The following is a 24940-nucleotide window of genomic DNA, read 5'->3' as shown; positions in this document are numbered from 1 at the left end:
ATTATAAAACTAGCTGATCACAATAAAAAAAAAACACATTTATTATCACCTCATTCCTACATACATACACAGCGTCAAGTTCTGGATCGCTCAAATCTCTAGTGCCTAGAAAAGATGACATCAGGGACCTCCTTGTTCCTTCTGCTTCTTCTGTTCTGTGGACGACCAACTGCAGGAAATGCTTTGCCAAAAACTAAAACTAATACTTATGGTAAGTTAAAAGGATATGGACACTGCACAGTACCACTTCTCCTGTCCTGTAATCCTCAGTATCTGCTCTTATTCTGTATATAAGGACACTGCACAGTACCACTTCTCCTGTCCTGTATACTGGGTGTAATCCTCAGTATCTGCTCTTATTCTGTATATATGGACACTGCACAGTACCACTTCTCCTGTCCTGTATACTGGGTGTAATCCTCAGTATCTACTCTTATTCTGTATATATGGACACTGCACAGTACCACTTCTCCTGTCCTGTATACCGGGTGTAATCCTCAGTATCTGCTCTTATTCTGTATATATATACACTGCACAGTACCACTTCTCCTGTCCTGTATACTGGGTGTAATCCTCAGTATATACTCTTATTCTGTATATATGGACACTGCACAGTACCACTTCTCCTGTCCTGTATACCGGGTGTAATTCTCAGTATCTATGCTTATTCTGTATATATATGGACACTGCACAGAACCATTTCTCCTGACCTGTATACTGGGTGTAATCCTCACTATCTGCTCCTATTCTGTGTATATATATATATATATATATATATACACTGTACAGTATCACTTCTCCTGTCCTGTATACAGGGTAGAAGTTGCTGGTTTGTGTGCGATTGCACACAGTAGGGTATTTGTTTGGCGCACAAAAGGACGACCTCAGACAGTAGACTTTGGTGAAGTAGCTGTTTTTATTGTTCAGTAGACAACGCGTTTCGGAGTTTATAACTCCTTTATCAAGTCTAAAACAAGGGTATAAAAGAAAAAAATGCCGGAGGCAAAAGGTGTGTCCCCACCTGGTTAGATGGGTGTGGACATGCATTAAACAGTGGAATATTTAGAGAGTTTGTGCGCATGCCTTTAAGCGTTTAAAATGTGCATAGTTATATACAAAAAAAAATTTATATATAAAATAATGATGATAAGGGCGATAATAAGATCTGTAGTTTGCAGAGAAATAAAAATGCAAATGTCAGTAACAGCAGCAGCGGTTGATTCAAAGCGAAGGAAGTCAGTAAGTATTCAGTGGTCCGCGTATGAGGTCACTTTTGGGCCTAGGTGTGTCTATTATTTCTGCTGGCATAATGGATTGTGTGCTCAAGTGTGTTTCAGGAGAACTGTGGTTATTGGATGAGTGAATGTGTATGGCGTGTGAAGGCTGGTGTCCCTAGTGCGGTATTGGGAAGGTGGTGTGTGTGTTAGGACGGTATTTGGTGGAATGTAGTGGTGGGGGGGGTTTACCTTAATCGGGCGTCAGCAGAGAGACAGGCCAGATGGCTGTGGGAATAAAAACACAACAAATGAGAAGACGGACACTGGGCAAGGGGGCATGATGATGTCTGTGTGTGTAGATGGAACAGAGGGGGGGGGGAACATGGTGCAGTGCAATGTGATGCAGTGTGTTGTGTTTGGAATGTGGCTGTGGGGGTAGGAGAAGGTGGGGGTAATATAATGGAGGGGCGGATGGCTGGTGGTGATGAGAAAGGTGGGTGCAGTGTGTGGCGGTGTTTTGATGGTGCTGGAGGGAGGAGGATGGATATTCTGTATGAGGGTTGTGAGCTGCGCTGGTGGAATGTGGCCCCACATGGTGGTTGGAGAGGCTGACCAAGTTATTAGGGGTGCAATGGGGGATGTGGACATAACAAACGCTGTTGCTGTCTGTCTCTTACCTGGAGCGTCTGGTTGTGCTGGGAACGCCGCTCTCCATGTGTCAGAGCGCGCGCTTTTTAAGTTCGGGTGGCGGGGGCGGGGTTGTGACGTCAGACGGGGGCGTGGCGGTGACGTCAGGCGGGAAGGCTGCTGGTATTGCTGCGCCGATCAGCTGAAGTGCTAAGGGGGCGGGGGGGCGGTGTCCATGGTTGTTAAGCCGATCAGCTGGTGTGCAGGGGGCGGGGTTGTGACATCCTTGAGTGCTGCTCGGCTGACGCTGGGCAGTGAGGGAATATGTAATGTGATGAGTAGTGGACAGTGTAATGTGTTATGTTGGCAGCAAGGGGGGGAGAGGGGAAATGAGGGGGCTGGTGCTGTATAATGTTATGTGTTGATGGGGTGTTTTGATGGGGTGGCTGTGATGGGGTGTTTAGATGGGATGTGATGTGATGAAGGGGCTGGTGTGTTGTAGCTAGTTTGATTCATTAGAAATAGGGTGGGGAATGTACTGGGGTGGCTGGTTTGAGGCATGTATATGACCTAGAGTGGCGTGGTAATTGGCAGGTGGGCAGAAGGGATGTGGTGGAGGAGAGAAGGGGGGGGGATTGATGGGATGGATGGTGGTAAGGTGGGTGGGAGAGAGGAGGTGGGAACGTGAGTGCTGGAGGTGGTGGGCATGGCGGGGGTTTGACATGGTGGGGTAGGATGGTTGGAGATGGGGGAGGGGAGTGGATGGGTGTGGAGGGGGGGCAGTGAAGGGAAGGGTAGTGGTGTGTGTGAAACAATATGGAGTGGTGCGTGGCGGAGTGCGTGGTGTAATTTGAAGGGCAGGGATCCGGGTTTATTTGGATGCAGTTGGTTTCTAACAGTTCGTTTAGGCATTCTGGGTTTTAGAAGCAGTTTGTTTCTAGCGATTCGTTTAGGCCGTATGGTTCTATGGTTTGTAGTTTGAATATCCAGTACATTTCTTTTCTCCTCAATTTCTGGTAGCGGTTACCATGGGTGGCTGGGATTTCTTCAATGGGTAGTAGGGAGAGGTCTCCTGCATCCTTGTTGTGTGCCTGCAGGAAATGTCGGGATACTCCATGTTTGAGGAAGCCGTTCGTGATGTTCCAACGGTGTTTGTTCATCCTCTCTCTCAGAGTGAGGGTGGTCCGGCCAACGTATTATAATCCACAGCTGCATTCCAATAGATAAATGATGTATGTTGATGAACAGTTTAGGAAGTGCTTTATTTCAAAATTTTCTCCTGTTACATTACTGGAGAATTTGGTGGTCCGATTTGAGATGTTCATACAACACTTACATCTTTGGTGTCCGCATTTATAACTTCCAAGCATTTTGGGAAAGAGGCTTAAAATGGCTGGGGGATGTTTTTTCTGAGTGCGCAAGCGACTAGGGGCAATGAGATTTTTGATTGTTTGGGCTCTTCTGAACGTTATGTGTGGTTCTGGTTGTATATGTTTCGTTAGGAAGGGATCCGCTTGTAGTATCTGCCAGTGTTTCTTCAGTATATTTCTCAGGGTCGTGTGGTTGGTATTGAATGTGGTTATGAAGGACGTCTTGTATTTTTTGGTGGTATCTGGATCACTTGGTTTGGTGATTGGTGGTTTTGTTTCTGATGGTAGGCAGTCATCCTGGGTGTATTTCTGTGCCTGCCGTAGTGCTGCTTTGACTACGCCGCATGGGTATCCCTTGTTGCGGAATCTTTTTTCAATTACCTGGCTTTGTAGTTTGAAGTCTTTATCCTTTGTGCAATTTCGACGGATCCGCTTGAATTGGCTGAATGGTATGTTATTTTTCCACTTTTTGTGGTGTGCGCTCCTATAGTCCAGATAACTGTTTCCATCTACTTTTTTGAAAAAGGTCTTTGTTTCGATGATATTTTCCTTAGTGGATAGGACTAGGTCCAGGTATTCTATAGATGTTTCGGAATAGTTGGCTGTAAAGGTGAGATTGAAGTTATTTTTGTTTAGGTGGGTGGTGAAATTGTTGGCCTCTTCTAGGCTGCCATCCCAGATCAAAAGCAAGTCATCGATGTAACGTTTGTAGAAGACTAGTTTTTCTTGCCAAGGGTGTTTGTTGTAGATGAATTGGTTTTCGAAGATTCCCATGTACAGGTTCGCGAAGCTGGGCGCGAATCGCGTCCCCACAGCGGTCCCTCTGGTCTGTTTGTAAATTTTGTTCTCAAAATTGAAGATGTTGTGTTTGAGAATGAAGTCGATGCCGTCCAGAATGAATTGTCCCTGTGAGGTTGGCAGGTTCGTGTCTTGTTGTAGGTACTGCCGTATGGCGTCTATCCCTGTATTATGTGGGATGTTGGAATATAATGCGGCTACGTCAAGTGTGGCCCAAATGTATGATTTTTTCCAATGTACCCTTTTGAGCAAGGTGATTAAAGTGGCGGAGTCCTTCAGGTAGGAGGGTAGTTGGATGACATATTTCTGTAGAAAAATGTTGATGTAGTGTGATAAATTGCATGTGAGTGAGGAGATGCCAGATATGATCGGTCTCCCTGGCGGATTGTGGGTGGATTTATGTACTTTTGGTAGATGGTAAAAAAGTGCCAGGTTCAAGTGGTCTATGGTAATGTATTCTTTTTCCTTTTTGGTTAGTATTCCCTGTGATTCTGCTTTTTCCAGAAGACCCAATAGTTTTTTGGTGTCTTCCTTTATCGGGTTGTGGGATAGGATTTCATAGTAGTTTTTGTCTCCTGTATACAGGGTGTAATTCTCAGTATCTATGCTTATTCTGTATATATATATGGACACTGCACAGTACCACTTCTCCTGTCCTGTATACTGGGTGTAATCCTCGGTATCTGCTATTATTCTGTATATATAGACACTGCACAGTACCACTTCTCCTGTCCTGTAATCCTCAGTATCTGCACTTATTCTGTATATATATATATATATATACACTGCACAGTACCACTTTTCCTGTCCTGTATACTGGGTGTAATCCTCAGTGTGCAGGAGCCAGTGGACGGGTGTGGTTGTCTGGAGGAGCTCCTGCTAATTACTGACAAGTTACCAGGGATTTTTCCATCTATCCCAGCCCAGGCCCTGCCTCTCTCTCCCCAGGGAGCTGGTAGGGTTCTGGGCTATGAAGCGACTCAAGACCCAGGATCCTGCTTCCCGGGGTAGGCCGGCGGGAGGTAGGGGAGGTGAGCTACCGGCCTCAGTTCCATCTTCCGCCCCGGGGGTCAGAAGATCCAGCAGGAGTCGTGGTGCAGCGGCCCCTGCAGCCCCCGGAGGTGAAGCCGTGTCCATCGCCGGCGGTTCCAGGAGGGCGGACAGTAGCCCTCCAAGAGGTACGCGGAGTGCTCCTGGGGATGGGCTGGTTCCGGTTGAGGCTGACTGGGGCAACATGAAGCCCCGGGAACTAATCGCGGTTTACAGCTCCCGGATCGCGGCCTACCTCCGGGAGTACGAGGAGGCGAATAGGACCCTCAGGATGGTGAGGGAGAAACTAAGGCTTGAGAGGGGGAACGTGGACAAAGCGGCCAGGAAAAACAGGCCAGAGATCTCAAGGAAAATAAAAGACTTAAAAGAAATTATTAAAGAGCTGCAGGACAGAATGGGGGCCATTCTGGAAAACAGTGGCCCCTTTAAGGAAAAGCTCATGAATGACAAAAGGTTTAATGAAATGGCTGGAAACCAGAAACAACAAGAAGATGACTCCTCTAGTGAGGAGGAAGAGTCGGACATAGGGGGGCAACCTGCGGAAACTGGCATCACCGCAGAGCAGGTATGCCTGCCCCCCCACTAGTTCCGATGAGGAAATAGACTTCAGTGAGAGCAGCGGAGTTGGGGGGCAGCTTATGGCCGAAATACGCCACCTGGAGTCCCCCAAAATTTGTGACGACATTTGTTTTGGTGATGAATTACTTGAAGATGAGCCAGTGGGAAAGAAGAGAAAAACAAAGACATTAAAGCCAGAGGTGAGGTATGTCTATGTGACTCACCCTGCGTGCCCTGGGCCAGCTGAAAAGCCAGCTCAGGGCACGAACCCCACCATCCTCCCTGGCCCGGTCTCTGCTGTGGGACCGGTGCGTAGGAGTGGGGAGAAAGACGTGGTAAAGATGGCGCAGGATGCCGTCCCTGTTTGCGGTAACAGGGGCAGTGAGGAGAAGCAGGAGGGGCCAGACAGGAAGGCTCCCGGGGCGAGTGGCGAGGGGGGCATGGTTGGTGGTCGGGTGGCTCCGCCCGCTTCTGCTGGGGCACTGGACAAGTGCCGGGTGGAGGTGCGGCGTGGTGATGTGGCTGCCACTGCCCCCCTTGCAGAGGTTGTTGCCGGGATCCCTGTCCTGGGGTCTGCGTCCTCTGCCCCGGTCTGCTTCGCCGCTCCCGTGCGCCCTGCAGTCCCCCCTGCCAGTTTTGGCATGGCGGCGGGGGACGGGGGGGCAGGGGTGGTGGGGGTGGCTGTGGGTGGAGGGGGTGCGGCCGCGGGTACAGCGGTGTCCCGATCCGGAGTTGCAGGGGGAGGATGCGAGGTGGCTGCCTCCGCCCCTCCCAAGTTGTGTGCCCAAGTCCTTGCCGGGGTTCCAGTCTCCTCTGCCCCGGTCTGCTCCGCTTCGGTCCCTTCCGCTGGTATTGTTGTGGCGGCGGGGAGTGAAGGCGCAGTTGGAGTGGTCAGGGGTGGAGGGGGTGGGGCTTCGATATCCACAAAGGGGCTCGGAGCAGCGTGTCTGTAGGCAGAGAGGGAGGGGGCAGTCCTGATGCGAGTGTGGTGCGCACCGCCCCTCCCTCCTGCGCTGTCCATCAAGTGGATAAGGCCGGCGTGGCTGGGACCAGTGGTTCTACAGCCCGCCGGCCCGAAAAATCAGGAAAGACTGTCAAAAATGTGTCCAGCAAGGAAATGATGGACAAAACAAATAAAGTGACCTCTGTCCCCTCTGGCCCAGCAGTGTGTGTGGGGGGAGGGGAGAGTGCGGTAGTGGCCACTGAAGAAGTGGTCACTTGTGTGAATACAGTTTATGTTAGTGGTGTTGCCCCGGGCCCTGATGGAGGGGTGAATGTTGGAGGTCGGCCGCCCACTGTACAAGTGGCCGGTGCGCCTCATGTAGCCCCTTCAGAGGGGCCTGGAGTGACACCTGCTGTAGATAGGTCTGGGGGGGGTGGGGGTGGGCCCGGTCCGGCTGCCCCCCCTGCGTCGGTTACGCCTGGCAGAAGTTATGCTGGTGTGGTCGCCGGTGCAGGGGGGGGGGGGGGCGGTCCCCATTGTCCTCCCCATTACCAATGTCTGGTGACGGTAACTTGCAGCGGCAACTTCTAGAGGCTCTTAGGAGAGGGGAGAATTCCATTACAATAGGGGGGCAGCAGGTGGATCTATCCTTCTGGATAGACAGGCATGGCCTGCGTGCCTTCCGAGAGCAAGGCGGGGGCGAGACCACCTGGTCCTCACCCACAACTGGCCCTGGGTCAGCCAGACGGAATGTTGTCTGTCTGAAATGGAGAGGCAATGAAGCGTGCCCTACCAGGAAGAGGGTGGCAGAGCTTCTCTTTCAGATGGGCATCAGGGCATGTGACATCTTTGCCCTGATACATCCGTATGGCACCCGGGAGTTTGATGTCAGTTTTGCCCGGCCAGAGGGTCTTGAACTTTTCTGGTCTGGGTATGAGCTGGCAAAAGACCAGCCGGACTGGCAGGGTTTTTTTGTGCAAGCGATAACCCGCCAGAATGAGGTCAAGAAAGTGACCGTTCTGACCCGTAATGAGTCACTTTCTTGTGTTGACATCTTGACCTGGTTGAGCAGGTACAGGGACGTCCAGGGTCTTCCTAGCAAGAACCTGGATGAGTTTGGCATCTGGTCGGGTGCCTGGACGTTTCAGATTAAGTCGAAATATTCAGGGGGGTCGGTTTCCCACATACCGTCATCTGCTTTCCTTGGTCGGGATAGGATCATGGTGTTCTACAGGGGGCAGCCTAAGCTGTGTTACAAGTGCGGCAGCCCTTCGCACTTCAGCGCCAGCTGCCGAGTGCAGAGGTGCGCGTTGTGCGGGGGTGAAGGCCATCTAGCTGCATCTTGTGGGCAGATTAGATGCAACCTGTGTGGTGAGCTAGGGCACCCGTTCAGTCGTTGCCCTCGCTCTGTCGCCAACGTGGCTCGTGCACGCGCAGAGGCGAGCCGGGAGGCCCCCACTGCCGAGGCGAGTGCTGGCGAAGGCGACAGGGCAGTGGGGTCGATGAAGAGAAAAAAAAGCCTGTCCCAGCAGAGACGGAGGGAGAGGCGTCAAATGGAGAGGGGGCAGGTGGAACCCCCTCCTGGGGTGATGCCTGTGCCCTCCCAGGAGAATGCCTCTCCTAGAGCTGAGACCCTGGGGGATATCGAAGTGAATGAGGAACTCAGGAGACTAGACCGTTCCGAGGTGACTCTGTCCTCTTGCTACGAGAGTGCAACAGAGGAGAGTGAGACAGAGTCTAAAAGAACAAGAAGGAAACGTCTGACCAAAAAAAGATCTAGCCCGACTAGAGTACCTGTGGAAGGCAAAGCCAGCTCCCCCCTGGACCTCTCTAATCCTGACTCTCTTCCCCTGGATCTTTCCAACCGGTACCTCACCTTGGATGAGATCTCTTCTTCCGGGGAGGAGGTTGAAGGTGGGGAGCCGGAGGGGCAAGAGAAGGAGCCTCTGGAAGGGCCTGCGCCCCCCCCGGTGAGGATGCAAGGTCCTCGGGAGGTGGGGCGGGTCCAGACACTGGGAATGGGAATGACAAGGGTGGTGCGAGGGGGGAGGCGGTGGTGACTAATGAGATGGACACCACTGTCTCTCTCAAAAGAGATCATGCCACCTTAGGGGGTAGCCCCAAGAGGGGTAAAAAGAAGAACAAGAAGGGGAAGGGAAGGAAGAAGGCCGTCTAATTTAATCACTCTATATGGCGGCACTCTCTCCGTTGACGCTGGCGACCATTAATGTCGCCAGTATTAAATCGGATGCGGCTAGGTTTGCAGCCTTTGATTTTCTCAGCCGGGTTGAAGCTAACATTTTATTTTTGCAAGAGACCAGGCTGCCAGATTTGGCGGCTGTGTATAAAGCAAAAAAGGAGTGGAGGTGTGGTCCATCATATTGGTCTCTTGCGGCTGAGCCGTATAGCGGAGTGGCGGTTCTTTTTACCGCACCAGTAGAAAGCCGATGAGTGATTGAGTTAGAAATGGGGAGGTGTTTGATTTTAGATGTCCTCATGAAGGGTCAAGAGCTTCGCCTGATAAACATCTATGGTCCCCAAACCAGGTGGGATCGGAAGCGTCTCTTTATGAGGATCAAACCTTTCCTTTTTACGAGTCGGCAGGTGGTCTTTGGCGGGGACTTTAATACAGTCACAAGGTCCCAAGACCGGGGAGGCGCCAGAAACCGGCTGGCTTATGATAGTGTATCCCTGAATAGCATAGCTAGCGAGGCTCGCCTGGTGGATGTCCACATTAGGCACACCCCAGGCCACGGTGGTTTCACTTATTATAGAGGTAGTCAGATTAGATCTAGAATAGACAGGTTTTATTTAAAGGAGGAGACTACTTTTTCACCTTTGGAGGTGGTAGAGGTGGAATTCTCTGATCACTGTCTAATTATGTTCTCTTTGAATGTTGCAGAATCCCCCCAAATGGGAAGAGGCTATTGGAAGCTAAATTCGGCCCTCCTGGAGGAAGCAGAGGTGAGACAATCCTTTAAGGACTTCCTTCAGAGTCAGGTAGCATTGCTGGATCTTTGTGACACTAAGTCTGAGTGGTGGGAGATATTCAAAGATCGGGTGGCAAAATTCTTCCGCCAGCTCTCGAGCCTCAGGTCCCTGGACAAGTATCGCTTGTATCAGGGGCTGAGGAGGAAACTCGAACAACTGGTCTCGACTGGAGGTAGCCGAGATGATATCTCCAGGGTGAAATCTTTGCTTAAGAGGTGCCAGTACGATAGGCACGCATCTTTGGTTTTTGAGAGGGATTTCGGGAAGTACCGCTCGCCTGACCCTTACAGAAACTGTAAGATGACAGTGAAAAGTAAGTTGGTGACAGGACTGGTCGATGGTACGGGATCTCTGGATAGGTCCAGATCAGGGATCTTGGAAATCGTCAAGTCCTTCTACTCGTGCCTCTTGAGGAAGAAGGATCTGAATCGGGACAGGATTTCGGCTTTCCTGGCTGAAACCATCCCTGAGTCAAGAGTAGACCACTCTCTTGGCGTTTTGATAGAAGAAATCAGAGAAGAGGAAGTCAGCCTGGCGATCGAAGGGCTTGCCCTAAAGAAGTCACCAGGCCCGGATGGCTTAACATCCGAGTTTTATAAGACCTTTAAGGACTCCTTGGTTCCCCTCTTGACTAAGGTATTCAATAAGTGCTTTTCCTCGGGTGCTCTGCCAAAGTCAATGAGGAGGTCAGCTCTGATCCTTATATCAAAGGGTAAAGATCCGAGCCGTATTGAGAATTGGCGTCCCATAGCGCTTCTCAATACGGACAGAAAGATCCTGGCCAAGATACTGTTTAATCGGTTGGTGCAGTTTGAGCCCCGGCTCCTTTCGGAGACCCAACATTGCTCAGTTCCAGGCCGAAGCACGTTTAGTGCTGTGCTCGGTGTCCGAGAGGCAGTGGAGCAGAGTACGGCGGGTAACTGGAAGGGGTACATGCTGGCTTTAGATCAGGCAAAGGCTTTTAATCGGGTTGACCACGAGTACCTCTGAGCAGTCCTTCTGAAATATGGCCTGCCGGGGGGGTTTGTCGATTGGTTAAAGATCTTGTATGCAGGGGCAGAGAGTTTCCCGCTGGTGAACGGTTGGTCTGGCAGCCCTTTTGAGGTCGGGTCTGAAGTCCGCCAGGGTTGTCCATTGAGCCCGCTCTTATACGTGTTTGCGATTGATCCTTTTATTAGGAGGATTGATCGAGGACCGTTGGCGGGAGTCAGGATGAGTGTGGAGGAGCCAGAAGCCACTCTGAGGGTGGTGGCGTATGCTGATGATGTCACTGTTTTCGTGTCCTCGGGAGGGGAGGCGGAATACGTGATGTCGGAGGTAGAACGCTACTCGGAAGTCTCCGGGTCCGTGATTAACCGGGATAAGTGTGAGAGTCTCTGGCTGGGAGGGGGTGATCCATCTTTCGATTCCCCGGACACCCTCCCAGAGCCCCAGTCGTCAGCCAAAGTCCTAGGCGTTAAATTCGGCCAGGGGGATTATCCCACCCAAAATTGGGACAGCAGGCTCACGATCGCCGCTCAGAAGGTTGACCAGTAGAAGTGTTGGTCTTTGACCCTCAGGGAAAGGGTGAACCTGATCAAGACTTACCTTCTCCCTTTGCTTATCTATTTGGCCAGTGTATGTGTTTTGCCAGAACCTCTCTGGACTCGGGCTTACAGTCTGTTCTTTCAACTGTTATGGGGGAATAGGCTGAACCTAGTCAAGAGAGAGGTGACATACCGTACGAGGAGATTAGGGGGGTTGGGTATGGTCAACCCAGTGGTGTTCCTTGTGAACACCTTTGTTAAGATCAACCTGGCAAACCTCTGGAAAGAGAGGGCTCCTCCGTGGGTAGTCTCTTGCAGGGGTTGGTTTCAGCCTTTCTTCCAGGAGTGCGAGACAGGAGTGCAAGTGAAGGATTTGTGTACACCTCACGGATATCTTCCGGCTTATGTCACCCCGATTCTGAAGGTGATCCGCCAGTGGGGTTTGGGAGTGAGGGAAATCAAGACCCAGTCAAGGAGATCCCTTGACGAGAGGGTCTTGTTGACACACTTCCAGAAGCCCCTGGCCCTTAAGGATTGCCCAAGCCGGGATCTAGACAGGGTTTTACAGTTGTTAAATTCGGCAAGGATCCCCTTGAAGTTTTGGGACTTGGCTTGGCGCTGCTTTCACGGGAAGCTGTATGTAAGGGGCAACTTGAGGTATAGGAACTCTGATGAAAGGGGTTGTCCCCGGGAGGAGTGTGGCGATGTTGAGGAAGCGTTGAGACGTATGCATATATATCCATGCATGCCCGCAAACACGTGCGGGCATGTATGGTATATATGCATACATTAACCAACGCACCATGGGATGATGTGCGCAGATGTGCCCAGCATCTACACACGTCTGCCCATGGTGATCCCCAGGGGCTCATGGTGGCCCCTGTGGGAAATATGTGACCCCTTATAATATATGTAGGGGCCTTGTGCCCCCTTATAATGTAGGGACCTTGTGCCCCCTTATATAGTAGGGGCCTTGTGCCCCCTTATATAATCATGTGCCCCCTTTCTATGTCCCTAATATTAATGTATACATGTGTATGGATGTGCCCCAAGCATCCATACGCATGTATATTATATATATTCCCCCCCCCCCTACTACACCTGAAACCAGGTGCATCGGTGTGAATGTGCCCCAAGCTGTTGCACTGATGCAATCTGGCTAATTGCATCAGAATGACCAGACAAGGGTCCAGTTATCCTGATGGATACAAAGAGCTCAGATTCAACAGAATCTGAGCCCTTTGTTGTAATTATCTCCAGCGCAGCTGGAGATAATTACGCATGATATGCGCATTCCGACAGTGCGATTACTATCGCACTGTCCGGAATGCTAGGTGCAGCAGGCGGGAGATCAAAGGCATCTCCCGCCTGTCTGCAGCGCGTCCCCGATGTGCTGGCCGGCGCAGTGACGTCATATCACTGCGCCGGCCCACGTGGATGATGGGCGGCGCGGGAGTGCGGGCGGCCGGGTTTAAATATCCGGCGGCCCGGCACTTAAGTTAGTTAGGGTCAGGGCCCCCACCTGGAAGAGGAGCGCATCCTGCGCTCAGGAGAGGCCCCCCGACCAGACCCACACCCATATAGGAGAGCGCGATCGGCGCTCAGAGGAGACGGACCAGACCCCCCCCCCAACCACCTGAACGAGAGCGCAGCGCCCCGGGCTGGAGTAGAGCTGTCGAGCCGCCCTCCCTGAGGAGGACCCACCTTGGATCACTATCCCACCAACGATTATTTGCCCATAACCCCTATCCCACCAACGATCCCTGTACCTCCTCCCATATCTACTTGCAGGGTATTAACCCTTGCATGGACCTGATCCCTAAACCCTTACACCCCTGGTAACCCCTACACTGCCAGATCCCCTTGTTCCCAGCACCACCTCCCCTGATTAACCCTTTCCCTGCCAGGATATATCCCTGAACGTTTACCCTGGTGGCCCTGATTAACCCCTGGGTTACCCCAACCCCTGCATCCCCTGGTTAACCCCTGCATCCCCTGGTGTTATTTATTATATAAAGGCATAAATAGGCGGAGTCATCACTAGACGGCTCCTCCTATTTATGAATATTAATTATCGATATTCGCATAATATTGGTGATTAATATTCCCCCTTTACAGGCGACATACTGGAAAGTATGGAGCACTTCCTGCTTCAGTGTCCCTTTAATACAGAGGTATACAAACGGGTGGGCGCATCCATTGGCTGGCCTAGGCTAGCCAACCTCTCCTATGCGGAATGGGCTTATGGAGCATTAAAAGGTTTGGGAAGAAGGGACCCATGCACAGCTTTTGTAGTTAGCATAGTGGTCAGGTACTTCACATGGAACGCACAGTGTTTAGTTTCAACCCAGCAGAAAGTCCTCCCTGTGGAAGAGGTGTGTAGGAACATTCTAGGTGACCTGACGAAGGTTCGCTCTCTTGAGTGCGAGAAGGTGGGTACGGATGGGGTCTCTTACCTCTGGAGAGGCTTCACCTTTGATGTGCCTTAGCCTCAGTAGCACTTTTCCTGGTGTTGGGCTGAGGCTTTCACATTAGGTTTTTGTTTTGTATTTAAGATGAGTTTTTGAAGAAAGGTTTGCAAATGACTGAACTTGGGCCTTCGGGTGGATTTTAATATTGGTTTGTATAGATTGATATGGCTGTTATAAGATGTATATATTGTATGATAGGGTAAGTGGGGTGTAGTTAGGTTGGGTGGGATAGGGTGGGGGGGGTTCATATATATATATTTTTTCATGTGGGGAGGCCTGCATCCAGCCCTGGACTATGCGGACATCGGAGGACATGAGGCGAGGGGCTGGGTGTGGGTGGTGGAGGAAGGGCTGGCCTCATGGAGAGACAAGAGGCGGAGGTTGGCCCTGGGTGAAGGTGTATAGTTTCTTTTTCTTCTCATATATGTGTGTGTATATAACAAAACAAAACAAAAAATATATATATGGATGTGTGTATATATATATATATATATATATATATATATATGTGTGTATATGTATATATATAAAAAAATATATAAAAAAAAATTTGGGGGGTTATTTTGATTATTTATTGTGACAAGTTGTCATTTATTTTCTGTTAGAAGCAATTTGTATAAATTTGTATATAGTCAGGGTTCAGCCGGATCGGATGTTTACGTTAGGCTAGGTTTCATTTTCTCTTTTTAGTAGGTATGAATGAGATAGTATGCATGGAGCTGGGCCAGTAGGGTAAGTGTATATACTTTATACCTTGTTTTATATCTTATTTGGAAATTTTTATGGCAAAGTTTTTGTATTTTTGTATAAAATTAAAAAGAGTTCCTCAGTATCTGCTCTCATTCTGTATATATGGACACTGCACAGTACCACTTCTCCTGTCCTGTATACTGAGTGTATTAGAATTGTCTGTAAATGTATATTATATAATACTTTTTCTCCCGCCCTATGCATGTGGTGTAACTATCAGTCTTTCTTATTATCATTTTATATATGACAGTACCAACAGTGAAGCCGGGGGTGTGCCCTCAAGTCACTTTTCCAGATAAGTGTCCCGATGAACCGCCACCTCCAAAATCCTGCAATAACGATTTAGATTGTACTGGAGAAAAGAAATGCTGTCCATTTCCCTGCGACATAGTATCATGTTTTTGTAAGTGTCAAATAACATTTAATTATATCACAATTATAGAAACGCATACATTTTTTATTCATTGACTCAACCAAACAATTAGTTTTTTCCCTATGTGGTCCATTATTTATTGGAGAAAGGTGATTAATTTAAGCTCAGTTCAGTTGTTTATTCAGTTTGTTGTATGAGTTAGGCTTCATGCACACATCCGTGGAGCACGGTCTGTGAAATTCCGTCCTGCCGTCCTGATGAGTGCACGAAGCGCATGGTGTCATAGCAATCAATGATGCTGTGCACTCGTGCACTCGGCAGGATGGAAGGTCGGGATTTCACAGACCGTGCTCCGCAGATGTGTGCATGAAGCCTTATTGTGTGCCAAAATTAGTAGTGAAGCCTACACAGAGATCAGGTGTAATGAATTGATTTGCACCTCTTCTGGGTTTTTGACCTGAACCTGGTTTTGGCTCACAATAGCTGATCAAAATAACTAACCAAATAACTGAACTGTGAACTCAGCCTAAGAGCTCATGCACATGACCGTATGTAATTTAAAGTCCGCAAAAAACACGATGACGTCCGTGTGCATTCCTTATTTTGCGGAACGGAACAGCTGGCCTATCACTGTCCGTAATGCGAACAATAATAGGACATGTTCTAATTTTTTAAGGAACGAAACGGAATGCAGACCTATTGAAATGAAATGTTCCATATACGGACACGGAAAGAAAATACGTTTGTGTGCATGAGCCCTTAGGGTAGGTTGACACTTGCATTAGGGTATTACGTTTTAAGTTCTGTTTTATAACGGAAAATAATGGAATTTGTGAGACGGAGTGCAAAACGCATCCTTTAACCACCTCAGCCCCCCTAGCTTAAACCCCCTTAATGACCAGACCACTTTTTACTATTCTGCACTACACTACTTTCACCGTTTATTGCTCGGTCATACAACTTACCACCCAAGTGAATTTTACCTCCTTTTCTTCTCACTAATAGAGCTTTCATTTGGTGGTATTTCATTGCTGCTGACATTTTTACTTTTTTTGATATTAATCGAAATTGACCGAAATTTTTGCAAAAAAAACAACATTTTTCACTTTTGGTTGTAAAATTTTTCAATGCAAACTACATTTCTATATAAATTTTTCTCTAAATTTATTGTTCTACATGTCTTTGATAAAAAAAAAAATGCAATAAGTGTATATTTATTGGTTTGGGTAAAAGTTATAGCGGTTACAAACTATGGTGCAAAAATGTGAATTTACGCACTTTGACTTTCTGAGCACCTGTCATGTTTCCTGAGGTTCTACAATGCCCAGACAGTAGAAACACCCCACAAATGCCCCCCATTTCAGAAAGTAGACACCCTAAGGTATTTGCTGATGGGAATAGTGAGTTCATGGAAGTTTTTATTTTTTGTCACAAGTTAGCGGAAAATGATTTATTTATTTATTTTCTTCTTAGAAAGTCTCATATTCCACTAACTTGTGACAAAAAATAAAATTTTACATGAACTCACCATACCCCTCACAGAATACCTTGGGGTGTCTTCTTTCCAAAATGGGGTCACTTGTAGGGTATTTATACTGCCCGGGCATTTTAGGGGCCCTAAAGCATGAGAAGTAGTTTGGAATCCAAATGCGTAAAAATGCCCTGTGAAATCCTGAAAGTGCTCATTGGAATTTGGGCCCCTTTGCGCATCTTGGCTGCAAAAAAGTGTCACACATGTGGTATCCCTGTACTCAGGAGAAGTAGGGCAATGTGTTTTGGGGTGTCTTTTTACATATACCCATGCTAGGTGAGATAAATATCTCTCTAAAAGACAACTTTTCCCATTTTTTTATATAAAGTTGTCATTTGACAGAGATATTTCTCTCACCCAGCATGGGTATATTTAAAAATACACCCCAAAAGACATTGCCCTACTTCTTCTGAGTACGGCGATACCACATGTGTGACACTTTTTTGCAGCCTAGGTGCGCAAAGGGGCCCAAATTCCAATGAGTACCTTTTAGGAGGGCATTTTTAGGCATTTGGATTCTTACGCTTTAGGGCCCCTAAAATGCCAGGGCAGTATAAATACACCACATGTGACCCCATTTTGGAAAGAAGACACCCCAAGGTATTCCGTGAGGAGCATGGTGAGTTCATATAAGTTTTTTTTTTTTTGCCACAAGTTAGCGGAAATTGATTTTTTTTTTTTGTCTTTTCTCACAAAGTCTTCCTTTCCGCTAACTTGTGACAAAAAGTTTAATCTTTCATGGACTCAATATGCCCCTCAGCGAATACCTTGGGGTGTCTATTTTCCGAAATGGGGTCATTTGTGGGGTGTGTTTACTGTTCTGGCATTTTGGGTGGGGCTAAATTGTGAGCAACCCTGTAAAGCCTAAAGGTACTCGTTGGACTTTTGGCCCCTTTACGCACCTAGGCTCCAAAAAAGTGTCACACATGTGGTATCGCCGTACTCAGAAGAAGTAGGGCAATGTGTTTTGGAGTGTATTTTTACATATACCCATGCTGGGTGAGATAAATATCTCTGTCAAATGACAACTTTGTATAAAAAAATTGTAAAAGTTGTCTTTTAGAGATATATTTCTCTCACCCAGCATGGGTATATGTAAAAATACACCCCAAAACACATTTCCCTACTTCTTCTGAGTACGGCGATACCACATTTGTGACACTTTTTTGCAGCCAAGATGCGCAAAGGGGCCCAAATTCCAATGAGTACCTTTTAGGAGGGCATTTTTAGGCATTTGGATTCCAGACTTCTTCTCACGCTTTAGGGCCCCTAAAATGCCATGGCAGTATAAATACCCCACAAGTGACCCCATTTTGGAAAGAGGACACCCCAAGGTATTCCGTGAGGGGCATGGCGAGTTCCTAGAATATTGTTTTTTTGGCACAAGTTAGCGGAAAATGATTTTGTAAGAGAAAAAAAATGTCTAAAAATGTTTACGCATTTGGATTCCGTGAGGGGCATGGTGAGTTCATGTGAGATTTTATTTTTTGTCACAAGTTAGTAGAATATGAGACTTTGTAATAAAAATAAATTCCGCTAACTTGTGCCAAAAGAAAATAATCTTCTATGAACTCGCCATGCCCCTCAAAAGTGATCTTTATAGCGCTGCAAATGTTCGCAAACCGCAATTGCGGACAAGAAAAGGCATTTTCTATATAGTTCTGGCAATGTGCGCATCCGCAAAATGCGGAAAGCACATTGCCGGTGTCCATGTTTTGCAGATCCGCTGTGTCCGTGTTTTGCGGATCCGCAAAACACATACGGACGTCTGAATGGAGCCTTACAAAGGGGTGATCAGGGGTTAATAAGGGGTTAATAAGTAACAGGGGGGGTGTAGTGTAGTGTGGTGCTTGGTGCTACTTATTACAGAGCTGCCTGTGTCCTCTGGTGGTCGATCCAAGCAAAAGGGACCACCAGAGGACCAGGTAGCAGGTATATCAGACGCTGTTAACAAAACAGCATCTGATATACCTTTCAGGGGTTAAAAATTGCATCTACAGCCTGCCAGCGAACGATCGCCGCTGGCAGGCTGTAGATCCACTTGTTTACCTTCGGTTCCTGTGAACTCGCTCTCCTGTGTGCTCGCGTTCACAGGAAATATCGCCTCTCGCGGGATGACGCGCCGGCGCGTCTAGGAGGAATAACAGGGCGGCCGCCAGGACGCAATCCTGCGTGCGGCGGCCCTGGGATGGTTAAGTGGCATTCCGTTTGAATTGTCATAGTAGAAGTTTTTGGCCAAACATAACAGATCCGTCTGGTTTCCGTTATGCAGAACAGAAAACAGTCCTGTCAACCTATAACGGAATACCCTAACGCAAGTGCAAACCAGCCCTTACTGGTTCATATATGGAGCAACAACAACATTTATGGAAGATGGGGGACCATTAAGAACAGTTTTAAATAATTAGGGTCCAAGCTGAATGGGAGGACCTCCATGGTAGTGATTAGTGTTTAGCGAATTAATGCATCCGAAGTTGACTTCGATCGGAAGTTTAGGAAAGATTTGATTTCCTACAAAGCCGAATTTCTCTTCAACTTCATGGTTACAAATTGTTTTTTTTTTCTAAAACATCGGTTGAACGTGTTACAAAGTGAAAGTAAGAAGCCTCTGAATGCGATATGACCCATAATGCTGTGATGCTAGCCAATCAGCAGATGGCTATCCCCTTTGATGTCACAGCCACTATAAAAGCCTCATCCCACCATTTCAGTGTAAGCTGATTTTAGGGAGAGACATGACAAGCGCTTATGCGCTAGGGACATTGTTGCAGAAAACTACTTAACAAAGAATATTGGATAGGGATTACAGAGAGAGTGAAGGGACAGTGCAGGGAGATCATAGGGAGAGTTTTTTTAGACCATAGGGAGAACTTAGGGAGAGTTTTTTGAGATTGTAGGGAGAGCATAAGGAACACTGTAGACTGAGTGTAATCTCTGTGCGCATCTTGTTCAACTGCTGCCACAATCATAGTTAATCTGTGATTTTATACATACTGTACTTATTGTGTGTCAGACTCGGTATTAAAGAGCGGTATAATATATCACTGTGTGCATCTTGTTCAACTGCTGCCACATACCCAGTTAATCTGTTAGTTTATACATATTACTGTGCCTCAGTATTAATGGGCAGTCTAAACTATCGCTGTGTGCATTTTGTTGAACTGCTGCCACAATCCTCTTTAATCTGTTTATATATAGAATTTTTGTGCCTCAGTGTTAGGGATCCTGCACACGACAGTATGGCTTTTTCCATGTTTTGCAGTCTGTTTTTTACAGATCTGTTGTTTTGTTTTTTTTTGTTTCCATCGTGTTTCCGTTTCCGTTCCGTTTTTCCGTTCTGTTTTTCGGTATGCCATATACAGTATACAGTAAATACATAGAAGAAATTGGGCTCGGCATAACATTTTTTAATAGATGGTTCAGAAAAAAAGGAACGGATATGGAAGACATACGGATGCATTTTGCGGACCCATTGACTTAAATGGAGCCAAGCACCATGATTTGCGGACAAGAATAGGACATGTTCTATCTTTTCACGGTACGGAAATAGTGAAACGGAATGCACACGGAGACACTCAGTTTTTTTTTTGCTGAACCATTGAAATGAATGGTTCAGTATATGTACCGCATACTGAACTAAAAAAACGGCCAGTATACTGAACGCAAAATACTGTCATGTGCATGAGCCCTTAAAGGGTGTTCTAATACATCGCTGTCTGCATCTTGATGATCTGCTGCCACATTCTTATTTATTCTGTTAGTTTATACATATTACTGTGCCTCAGTATTAATGGGCAGTCTAAACTATTGCTGTGTGACTTTTGTTGAACTGCTGCCACAATCCTCTTTAATCTGTTAGTTTATATATAGAATTTTTGTGCCTCAGTGTTAAAGGGTGTTCTAATATATCGCTGTCTGCATCTTGATGATCTGCTGCCATATTCTTAGTTAATCCATTACATTACTGATACAGTTACTGTAGACTATGGTCAACAGACAGTTTCCTGGGCCCTCCAAAGGAACTTGCAGTGGCAAAAATTTTGCTGTAGCCGGCACAAGTAGCAGCAGAAGAAGGGGTACTAGTAGCAGTAGCCGCACCAACAGGCCAGAGCTGCCATTGTCATCCAGCGGTCATGTTTTCACCAACAATCCAGATGTACTTGAATGGTTGACTTGCTCTTAAATATCATCTCAGGTGACAACAGATACATACAGCCAGCACAGCCACAGACAGATACACCCACCATCGGTGGGTTTCTCTTACACCACTCTTAGTTGACAGTGCCCAGGAACTACCCCTGTGCCATCACCTGGGCTGAACCTGCCTCTTGCTTTTGTTCAGACTTGGAAGAGAGGTCCGTTGTGGACTGCTCTAGGCGTGCAACTACCGATGATGACAGTTGGGCGGAAGCACATGTTGCGAGAGGTCAATAACCTGTTCAAGAGACAGGTGAGGGTGACACAAGTGACGACCAAACAGATGTAGATGATGATGTAGCCAATTTCACATGGAAGCCAGGTGAAGAGAGGGCATTGTCATCAGGGGCGAGGGTGGCAGTTTGCCCGTGAGACAGCAGGGTGGAAGCATGCATATGAGACAGTGGGAGAAGTAGGAGATTTGCAGCCAAACGTGAGAGGGGTACACCATCTGCTACTCGAGAGACTACCTGTGAGGAATGGGTTTATAAAAGCAACGGCATACAGGTATCATGCAGTGTTGGTGGGAAAATGCCATACTCACCAAGTTGCTATGGGACATTAGTGTGGTGGTATGCAGGATTTTTGGGCAGAAAGTGAGGCACACTAGGTGCTAAAATTGGGACAATGACCCTGTGTCAACACATTGAGCATCACCATAAAGTGGTGTGGAAAAACCGTGCCTCTCATTTACAGTAGTGTTACAGCCTGATGCAGCAACTGCTGCATCTCCCACCGGACCACACCTCCTCTCCAGCAGTCAGGGCTCAACATTGTCAGCAGAAGAAAGCTGCCTTTCCTTCCCCTTGACGTCAACATCGTCTATAGCTCCTTCAGCCGCTCTTACCATGCAAAGTGCTCTTCCCACAGTCCATTTGTTACACTGCCTTTTTGAGCAGAGGTGGTCAATGATTTATTAATGCTGTAGACAGACAGGTATACTTCCCAGTGTAACTTCCACATTAGCCAGTGGCAGCTCATGCGTGACAAGTGCAGTTTGCTCAGGCCCTTTGAGGAGACTATTTTACTTGGCAGAACTACAGGACCAATGATGCCATTCCACTCCTTTACATCCTGTAGGGGATAATGACAAATCTGATTGGTGAGGGCACAGAAGACATCGCACCTCCCTTTCACAGCCACTTTATCCCTGAGCAGGATGAACTGGCAGAGGAGGAGGACATAAACACCCAGGAATTTTATACACAACTAGGTGGTTTATCTTCCCAAGTGACGGAAGAGGAGCTAGAGGGCAGCGACAAAGACGATGCAGATGACCCCGACAGACCGGGGCAGTATACAGTGGAAATGGAGGCAGGGAGGTCCTCCGAGTCCCTTGTGCAAAATGCCAGATATTTGCTTTCATGTTTGTTTAGTGTCATGATTTGACAGAGTGTTGACTACTGGCTATCCACATTGTTAGACCCTCGCTACTGGTCAAAAATGGGGGCATTTTTAGACCTTCTGAGAGGAATGCAAAAATCGACTACTATAGAGACATGCTGTGTAGTCAGTTGGTTGCTGCCTATGAGTGCCATCACCCATACTCCGAATGTCTGACCGGGGGACCCTCTGCGCTCACCCTCCACTACCATTACTGGTGAGGTGTGTGTGTGAGAAGGGGGGTCAGATGCAGCACCAGCTCCATATGCAGCAACTTCAATCTGGAGTCTTTGGTGAGCATTTTTCTTCAGCCGCCTACTGATGAAACCATCCAGCAGCAGGACATGCAGAAGAACCTCATCCAGCAGATGGTGGCATACTTGGAATGTACCCTGTCACCCATGATCCAATATCTCCTGGACTACTGGGCATGCAAACTTGAAGTGTGGCCGCAACTGGCCAGGTTTGCTATGGGCATTCTTTCCTGCCCAGCCAGTACTGTGGCATCCGAGTTGGTGTTCATTGCAGCGGGGGGCATAATTAACCCTGAGAGAACTTGTCTTTCCTCTCTAACTGTTGAGAGACTAATAACTCATGGGTTCTGCTGCTACTGTGATCTGCCACTATCATGCCACTGCTGCCCCCCCCCCCCCACTCTGTCATGGGGCCACTATTGTCACTGTTTGTTCGTGTTAACATAACCATTTATTCCGTTCTTCCTATCCGTCAGAAGAACAGAAAAAAAATCCTGTATTTTGAGCATCTGTAAGGATCCAAAACACAGAAGAGATGCAAATATTTGTATTACATTTTATTTCTGTTTTGGACACACTCCTGTTATTGGCTTACAAAATACTGACCAATTACTTACCGTGTGAGAGAGGCCATTAAGTCCTGCATGCAGGACTTTTTTTCCTTGTTAAAAAAACTGATTTCAGATGTAAATGGCCAAAATGGAAGTAAATTGAGCCTAAGGCATTTTTCACATAATCAGTATTTTGTATCAGTATTTGATCAATATTTGCAAGCCAAAAACAGGAGTAGAAACTGAAGAAAATCGTCCCAGCCTCTGAATAAAACATTGGAATCCTTTATTGTAAAATCGGAATAAAATCCAGGTATGCCAGACTCTGTTTTGGACCCACTCCTGGTTTTGGCTTGCATTTACTGATTAAATAATGACCATTAGAAATGAGTGAATTTTAAAAAAATTCGATTCAGCCTGTTCGCCCAATTAAAAAATAAATAAAATTTGGTTCAATCCTAATTTATTTGTGGCGAATCGCGTTAAAAAACGGCTATTTTCTGGCTGCAGATATCCTTTATAGTGGTGTATAACACTGTGTCGTGCAGTAACACGAATAGGGAGTCTCCTGTGGTAGTGAAATAATACTGTGAGTCCGTATGACATGCAGATGACAGGGGTCGCTCTTAGAATCACTGCAGAATTTACTTATTTGGGCAGTCATGGGGTAAAAACTGACCAGATAACTCACGTATGAACTCAGCCTTACAGGTCGATGTTAGCGCCAAGAAGAAGCGCACTCCTTTTACACCCTCGTCAGCTGATTCCACATAGATGTCTACAGAACCTGTTCTATTAAACGCTTATACAAGTAGAGCCCACGACAGAGTGGAGAGGGGGTCAGCAGTAAGTTTGTGTTGACGTCACTGATTATTTTGCCCTTCCTCTGATCCGTCAGAACAATAACCCTCAAAAAACGGATCCTGTCTGTTGAGCATCCGCCTTCACTTGGTCAGCATTTGCTCAGTAATCCATCAGTATTGCTAATGGCCTTAAAAAAATAGGAGTGGATCTAAAACAGAGATGACGCGTGAATGGAATATTTGCATGTCTTCTGTGTTTTGTACCCACTCCTGCTTTTGGCTACCAAATCACAAGCCAATTTTGATGGGACCATACACGCCTTACAGCTGCTACACAGACAGGATCCGTTGTGCGGCACATTTTTCCTTCCTTCTGACAGATCAGAAGAAGGGTCAAATAAATGATGATGCAGCGCTGAACGCTGAAGCCAATTAGTTTTTTCAGACCGAAATACATCACTAAATGTTTTTCCACATATACCTGCAACAGTGAACGCTGAATATATTTTGTTTCTGTACTGAAATAATAATAACTGCAGAAGTGAAATGCGTATATATATATTTCGTTTTGTACTGAAAGAGGCCACTTAAACCCTTTCACCACAAATAAATGCAACAGTGAAGTGCGTACATTTTTCCCCCTACTTCTATTGTTATACACGGTGATCTTCTTATTCTATGTCATTGTGAAGGCCAATGTCTACCATTTCTGAGCACCAGGGTGACACAAGGTTGGGGTGGTGTGAAGAATAAGTGGTAGAGGTCAGAATACATTGGGAACACTCTTCTGATTAGTGTGTACCAAAAATGGTTTATATTATAAACATTACAAATGACTTTTCCATCTCTTCTAGGATGAGTGGTTGGAAGATTATCGGCAAATAAAGTGTTGACCAAGGATAACCACAGAAGGATAGGTTTCCTCGTATTACAGATCTGCAGTGATCAGTGGATCGGCCTTTATATATCCGTCATATAAACTTGTCAGTAGTTGTAGTGACAGGAGTCTTGTGAGTTGCAAATGATTAGGGTTATTGTTCTCTATCTCCATGATTAGTTTCGCTTATCACTGATTGTGACATTTCGCTTTTATAAATTTATTAACAAATTTATAGGTTGTGCAAGAAGAATTTTCTAATCATAAAATCAGTAGAATTTTGATTTATTGGAATGTGGCTCTTTTCTTACATCAGATCTGGAGGTTCCAGAGTCCGTTTCTGTGATCAGGCTTAGCTTCTCCATGTTCTATTAATAAATCTGTGAGATGCAGTGATGAGAGATTGTGTCCGATCATCTGTTCAGAATCCATTCATACAGGCACAGATACAAAATTCTGTCTGGGTTAAGTCAGTGTGCATTCTGAAGATATGTTAAATTTTTGTGACCAGTATAAATCACGGCTGGGTGACTTGATCCCTCCAGAAGATAACACCACTCCTTTAAAGGGTTTCTACCACCAGATTTTCACCTATTTAGCTGTCTGACACTAGCGATCTGCTAGTGTCTGCTGTACCTAACCGTGTTCATGTATTACCTTTGTCTGGAGC

General features: G+C 46.9%; 1 long non-coding RNA gene across 1 annotated transcript; it reads left to right on the top strand.

Moving 5' to 3' along the window:
* Positions 1–21: 21 nt before the first annotated feature.
* LOC122938980 lies at positions 22–24940 on the top strand. The gene is made up of 3 exons (XR_006390072.1): positions 22–211; positions 14552–14704; positions 24248–24940. It is a non-coding gene; the product is annotated as an uncharacterized LOC122938980 (long non-coding RNA).

This window comes from Bufo gargarizans, chromosome 5 (assembly GCF_014858855.1).
Source record: "Bufo gargarizans isolate SCDJY-AF-19 chromosome 5, ASM1485885v1, whole genome shotgun sequence".
NCBI lineage: Eukaryota > Metazoa > Chordata > Amphibia > Anura > Bufonidae > Bufo > Bufo gargarizans.
The sequence above is the reverse complement of the archived record's forward strand: the minus strand, read 5'-3'. Positions and strand labels throughout refer to the sequence as shown.